Source organism: Elephas maximus, chromosome 10 (assembly GCF_024166365.1).
Source record: "Elephas maximus indicus isolate mEleMax1 chromosome 10, mEleMax1 primary haplotype, whole genome shotgun sequence".
NCBI lineage: Eukaryota > Metazoa > Chordata > Mammalia > Proboscidea > Elephantidae > Elephas > Elephas maximus.
Window position 1 is genome coordinate 5,308,289 of NC_064828.1, and position 7,957 is coordinate 5,316,245.

Here is a 7,957-nt window from a genome sequence, read left to right on the forward strand (position 1 = left end):
GAAGAATTAACATCAGTACTACTAAAGGTATTTCAGAGCATAGAAAAAGATGACATACTCCTGAACTCATTTTATGAAGCCAAAGTAACGTTGATTTAAGGACAGGTAAAAAGAGCACACAAAAAAGAAAACTACAGACCAATATCCCTCATGAACATAGACACGAAAATCTTTAACAAAATTCTAGCCAATAGAATTCAACAATGTATCAAAAAAATGATTCATCATGACCAAGTTGGGTTCATACCTGGTGTGCAGGGATGGCTCACCATTAGTAAAATAATCAGTGTAATCCATCACATAAATAAAACAAAAACAAGAACCACATGATCTTATCAATTGATGCAGAAAAGGCATTTGACGAAGTACAATACCCATTCATGATTAAAAAAAAAAAAACTCTCAGAAAAATAGGAATAGAAGGGAAATCTCTTGACATAATAAAAGGCATTTATACAAAACCAACAGCCACCATCATCCTAAACAGAGAGAGTCTGAAAGCATTCCCTTTGAGAACGGGAACCGGACAAGGATGCCTTTTATTACCACTCTTATTCAACATTGTGCTGGAGGCCCTAGCCAGAGCAATAAGGCAAAAAATAGAAATTAAGGACTTCCAAATTGGTAAGGAAGAAGTAAAAGTACCCCTATTGCAGATGATATGATCTTATACACAGAAAAACCCAAACAATCCATGAGAAAACTAGTGGAACAAATAGAAAATTTCAGCAAAGTATGAGGATACAAGATAAACATACAAAAATCAGTTGAATTCCTCTACACCAAAAAAAGATGATACTGAGCTTTTCCATTGTCTCTTTCCACAGATGTATTTGATTTGATTCCTGTACATTGCATCTGGCAAGGTCCATGTGTAGAGTTTCCATTTATGTTGTTGAAAAAAAGGTATTTGCAATGAAGAAGTCATTGGTCTTGCAAAATTCTATCATGCTATCTCTGACATTGTTTCTATCACCAAGGCCATATTTCCCAACTACTGATCCTGCTTCTTTGTTTCCAACTTTCACATTCCTATCACCAGTAATTATTAATGCTTCCTGATTGCATGTTCAAACAAGTTCAGACTGCAGAAGTTGGTAAAAATCTTCTATTTCTTCATCTTTGGCCTTAGTGGTTGGTGCATAAATTCGAATAATAGAAATATTAACTGGTCTTTCTTGTTGTTGTTGTTAGGTGCCGTCGAGTCAGTTTTGACTCATAAGGACCCTAGGCACAACAGAACGAAATACTGCCTGGTCCTGGGCCATCCTTACAATCATTATGCTTGAGCTCATTGTTGCAGCCTCTGTGTCAATCCACCTCTTTGAGGGTCTTCCTCTTTTCCATTGACCCTGTACTTTGCTAAGCATGATGCCCTTCTCCAGGGACTGATCTGTCCTGACAACATGTTGCTCGTTCTTGTAGGCATACGTATATTATCTTATCAGTGACAGTGTTGTACTTCGGATAGATCTTGAAATGTTCTTTTTGATGGTGAATGCAACATCTTCCCTCTTCAAGCTGTCATTCCTGGCAGAGTAGACCATATGATTGTCCAATTCAAAATGGCCAGTACCAGTCCATTTCAGCTCACTGATGCCTAGCATATCAATGTTTGTGGGTTCCATTTCATTTTTGGCATTTCCAGTTTTCCTAGAGTCATACTTTGTATATCCCAGGTTCCAATTATTAATGGATGTTTGCAGCTGTTTCTTCCCATTTTGAGTTGTGCCACATAAATAAATGAAGGTCCTGAAAACTTGACTCCATCCACATCATTAAGGTCCACTCTATTTTGAGGAGGCAGTTTTTCCCTGCAATTGCTCATATGCAAGTTCAAGTTAAAACTGAAGAAAATTAGAACAAGTCCACGAGAGCCAATGTACGACCTTGAGTGTATCCCACCTGAATTTAGAGATCATCTCAAGAATAGATTTGACCCATTGAACACTAATGACTGAAGACCAGACGAGTTGTGGAATGATATCAAAGACATCATACACAAGGAAAGCAAGATGTCATTAAAGAGACAGAGAAAAAGAAAAGACAAAAATGGATGTCAGAAGAGACTCTGAAACTTGCCCTTAAAAGTCGAACAACCAAAGCAAATGGAAGAAATAATGAAGCAAAAGGGGTGAACAGAAGATTTCAAAGGGTATCTCATGAAGACAAAGTAAAATATTATAATGACATGTGCTAAGACCCAGAGATGGAAAACCAAAAGGGAAGAACATGCTTGGCATTTCTCAGGCTGAAGAAACTGAAGAAAAAAATCAAGCCTCGAGTTGCAATAGTGAAGGATTCTACGGGAAAATATTAAACGACACAGGAAGCATCAAAAGAAGATGGATGGAATATACAGAGTAACTGTACCAAAAAGAATTGGTTATCGTTCAACCATTTCAGAAGGTAGCATATGATCAGGAGCCAATGGTACTGAAACAAGAGGTCCCAGCTGCACAGAAGGCACTGTTGAAAAACAAATCTCCAGGAACTGACGGAATACCAAGTGAGATGTTTTAACAAAAGGATGCAGCACTGGAGGTGCTCTCTCGTATATGCCGAGAAATTTGGAAGACATCTACCTGGCCAACCAACTGGAAGAGATCTATATTTATGTCTGTCCCAAATGAAGATGATCCAGCCGGATGTGGAAATTATGGAATAATACCATTAACATCACAAACGAGTAAAATTTTGCTGAAGATCATTCAAAATCAGTTGCAGCAATATATTGACAGGGAACTGTCAGAAATTGAAACCAGATTCAGATGAGGACTTGGAATAAAGGATATCACAGCTGATGTCAGATGGATCCTGGCTGAAAGCAGAAAATATCAGAAAGATGTTTACATGTGTTTTATTGACTATGCAAAGGCATTCAACTGTGTGGGTCATAACAAGTTATGGAAAACATTTGAAAGAATGGGAATTCCAGAACACACATTTGTACTCAAGAGGAACATGTACATAGATCAAAGGTAGTTGTTCAAACAGAACAAAGGGATACTGCAATGGTCGAGATGCTTAAAGTTCCAGGTGATTACACGTGGGCCATGGTGGACTTTATTCTTGATTAACTCAGAGGCCTGGGTGAGGGTTGGCAGGCCACACAGGCCAGGTTAATATCAGGTGGCTTAAAGAACTGAAGAAAAAATTCAAGTTTCGACTTGCAATAATGAAGGATTCTACAGGAAAAATATTGAATGAAGCAGGAAGCATCAAAAGAAGATGGAAGGAATACAGTCATTATATCACAAAGAATTGGTTGACTTTCAAACGTTTCAGGAGGTAGCATATGATCAGGAACTGGTAGTACTGAAGGAAGAAGTCCAAGCTGCACTGAAGGCAACTCCAAAAATAAGGCTGCAGGTATTAATGGACTATCAATTGAGATGTTTAAACAAATGGATGCAATATGGACACTGAGTGGTTTGAAGTCAGGAAAGGTCTGCATCTGAGTTGTATCCTTTCACCATACTTATTCAATCTGTATGCTGAGCAAATAATCTGGAAGCTAGACTCTGTGAAGAAGTACATGGCATCAGGATTAGAGGAAGACTCATTAACAACCTGAGATATGAAGATGACACAACCTTGCTTGCTGAAAATGAGGAGGACTTGACGTGCTTACTGATGAAGATCAAAGGCCACAGCCTTCAGTATGGATTACATCTCAACATAAAGAAAACAAAAATCCTCACAACTGGACAAATAAGAAACATCATGATAAATGGAGAAAAGAGTGAAGTTGTCAAGGATTTCATTTTACTTGGATCCACAATCAACAGCCATGGAAGCAGCAGTCAAGAAATCAAAAGACGCATTGCATTGGGTAAATGTGCTGTAAAGGACCTCTTCAAAGTGTTGAAGTGCAACTCTGAAGACTAAGGTGTGCCTGACCAAGCTATGGTATTTTCAGTCACATCACATGCATGTGAAAGCTGGACAATGAATAAGGAAGACCGAAGAAGAGTTGATGCCTTTGAATTGTGGTGTTGGCAAAGAATATTGAATACACCATGGACTGCAAAAAGAACAAACAAATCTGCCTTGGAATAAGTACAACCAGAATGCTCATTAGAGGCAAGGATAGGGAGACTACATCTCACATACTTTGGACATGTTTTCAGGAGGCATCGGTCCCTGGAGAAGTACATCATGCTTGGTAAAGTAGAGGGTCAGCAAAAAAGAGGAAGACCCTCAACAAGATGGATTGACACAGTGGCTGCAACAATAGGCTCAAGCATAGCAATAATTGTGAGGATGGTGTAGAACCAGGCAGTGTTTCGTTCTGTTGTATATAGGGTCACTATTAGTCAGAACCAACTCGATCGCACCTAACAACAACAACAAAGAGAACTTCGGAAAGGAAATTACCAGATCAGTACCATTTACAATAGGCCCCAAGAAAAAGGTAAAACACTTAGGAACAGACCTAACCAGAAAGGTAAAAGACCTATGCAAAGAAAGCCACACAATTCTACCCAAAGCGATCTACAGATAAAATGCCATCCTGATCCAAATTCCAATGATATTTTTTAATGAGATGGAGAAACAATTCACCAACTTCATATAGAAAGGGAAGATGCCCTGAATAAGTAAAGCATTACTGAAAGAGAACAAAGTGGGAGGCCTCACACTACCTGATTTTAGATCCTATTATACTGCCATGGTACTGCTACAACAACAGATACATACACCAACGGAGCAGATTTGAGACCTCAGGCAACAAAGACCTGAAGTCTGTGAAGGGGTGGAAAAGGCAGCCTCTTTAACAAATGGTGCTGGGATAAATGGACATCCATCTGCAAAAAAAATGAAACAAGGCCCATACATCCCACCATGTAAAAAACTAACTCAAAGTAGATCAAAGACCTAAATATAAAATCTAAAACAATAAAGATCATGGAAGACAAAATACGGACAATGCTGGGAGCTCTAATACATGGCATAAACAGAATACAAACTATAACTAACTATGCACAAACAGCAGAAGAGAAGCTAGGTAACTGGGAGTGTCTAAAAATTAAACATTTATGCTCATCCGAAGACTTCACCAAAAGAGTAAAAACATTACCTACAGACTGGGGAAAAATTTTTGGCTATGACAAATCTGATAGGGGTCTAATCTCTTAAATCTACAAGATACTGCAACACCTCAACAACAAAAAGACAAATAATCCAATTAAAAAAAAAATGGGCAAATGATATGAACAGACAGTTCACCAAAGAAGACATTCAGGTGGCTAACAGATACATGAAGAAATGCTCTTGATCATTAGCCATTAGAAAAATGCAAATCAAAACTACCATGAGATACCATCTCACCACAACAAGCCTGGCACTAATCCAAAAAACACAAAATAATAAATGTTGGAGAGGTTGTGGAAAGACTGAAACACTTATGCACTGCTGGTGGGAATGTCAAATCATACAACCACTTTAGAAATCAATTTGGCACCTCCTTAAAGAGCTAGAAATAGAAGTTCCATAAGACAGAGCAATCCCACTTCTTCGAATATCTCCTAGAGAAATAAGAGCTGTCACACAGATATATGCACACCCATATTCATTGCAGCACTGTTCACAATAGCAAAAAGATAGGAACAACCTAGGTGCCCATTAACAGATGAATGGGTAAAAAAAATTATAGTACATACATAGGATTGAATACTATGCAACGATAAAGAACAATGATGAACTGGCAAAATATTTCACAACATGGATGAATCTGGAGGGCAGTATACTGAGTGCAGTTAGTCAAAAAGGACAAATATTGTATGATACCACTGCTATAAGAACTGAAGAAAAAGTTTAAACACAAAAGGAAACATTCTTTGATGGTTACGAGGGCTGAGAGGGAGAGAGAGGGGAATTCACTTACTGGATACCCAAAAAAAAACAAAACCCGCTGCCATCAAGTCAATTCCGACTCATAATGATCCTATAGGACAGAGCAGAACTGCCCCATAGGGTTTCCAAGGAGCTCCTGGTGGATTCGAACAGCCAACTCTTTGGTTAGCAGCTGTAACTCTTAACCATTATGCCACCAGGGTTTCCAACTAGATAGTAGACAAGAATTATCTTAGGTGAAGGGAAGGACAACACACAATACAGAAGTCAGCAAAACTGGACTAAACCAAAAGCTAAGAAGTTTCCTGAACACAACCAAACACTTTTAGGGACAGAGTAGCTGGGGCTGGGGTCTGGGGGCCAAGGTTGCAGCGGACACCTAGATCAATTGGCAAAACAAAGCTTATTAAGAAAATGTTCTGCACCCCACTTTGGTGAGTGGCATCTGGGGTCTTACAAGCTTGGGAGTGGCCATTTAAGATTTATCACCAATTGATCCCAATGCACCTGGAGCAAAGGGGAAGGAAGAATACAAAAGACACGAGGAAAATATTAGCCCAAGAAACAGAAGGGCCACATAAACCAGAGACTCCTGCCAGTCTGAGACCAGAAGAACTAGATGGTACCTGGCTACCATCAGTGACTGCCCTGACAGGGAACACAACAAGGAGTCCCTGAAGGAGGGGGAGAAAAGTGCAGAGCAGAACTCAGGTTCACTTAAAAAGAGCAGACTTAAAGGTCTAAGACTGGAGAACTCTCTGAAGCCATGGCCCATGGATGCTCTGTTAACCCAGTACTAAAACAATTCTCAAAGCCCACTCTTCAGACAAAGATTAGACTGGACTATAAAACATGAGATAATACTTGTGAAGACTGTGCTTTTCTTAGTTCAAGCAGATACATGAGACCAAATGGGCGACTCCTGTGCAGAGGTAGGATGAAAAGGAAGGAAGGGACAGGACCTGGATGAATGGACACAAGAAACCTGGGGTGCAAAGGGGGAGTGTGCTGACACAGTATAGAGATTGCAACTGATGTCACATAACAATGTGTATAAAATTTTGTATGAGAAATTTACTTGAGCTGTAAACCTTCACCTAAAGCACACACACAAAAAAAATTAATTGAGAATTGTGAGACATGTAGAACATTTTATACTTTGAAAACATTTTCATCTTTATCAGGATTTTTACAACTGTATTTTGATACCTCCAATTGTAGGGTTAAACTGAAGCAATGATGTCACCTTTAAACTCTGGGACTATAGAAGAAAAAGGCCTGCAATGGGTGCCAACTTTTCAGACTGACCAGGGCTGTGGAAAATCCTAGTTTTACAGAGCGGAGTTGATTTGGACGGACTCATTACTAGTCACAAGAGTCTTAAACCCATTCAGCTGCTGACAGCCTGTATTTAAATTGGAGAAAAAAGATTGTTAAAACCTTTTGTGGTGACAACACAGTCCAACAACAGGCTCTGCATGAGCTAAAGTAATAGAAAAGACACTACCTTTAGAGGAACTAATAGAACTCACAAAAAAGCCACTTTAAAAAATATTATCTAAGCTTTAAAATATTTTACAAAAAAATGAGCAACAAAACCTATTGCAGATCAAATACAGATGGGTATGAGAGGAAGTTTCAACAATAGCAGGTTGGCACTGGAGTTTGGGAGACATGGTAATAGGCTCTCTCTGTCCTGAAGGGAAGCCAGCAGAGGGCAGGAGGCCCACTTTCTCTGAAGATTGGCACTCAACTTCTCGTATTAATCAACAGAAGGGATGTTGGCCATCTAATCTCTGGTGCTAGTGAGATGGCCCAATGTGCCCTAGGCCAAGATACTCAGGCAACCAGAGGGGAGTATGAGACAGGCAGGAAAGACTTCTCCTGAAGCCTCCTGAGGTGCCTGGCCTAATGCAGGGGCAGGAGGAAGGCAGAGTCTATATTCACTTTCCATCCAGTCCCCTCTCCACATGGTCCAGACAGAGCTGAGCCCAAACAGGGGGAGAGCATTATCCAACATAACAGACACAGGCGGGGCACTCTCGACAGGAGAGGCTTGAACAGCGTTCATAATTTTCTTCTGGAAGCAGACTCAGTGACC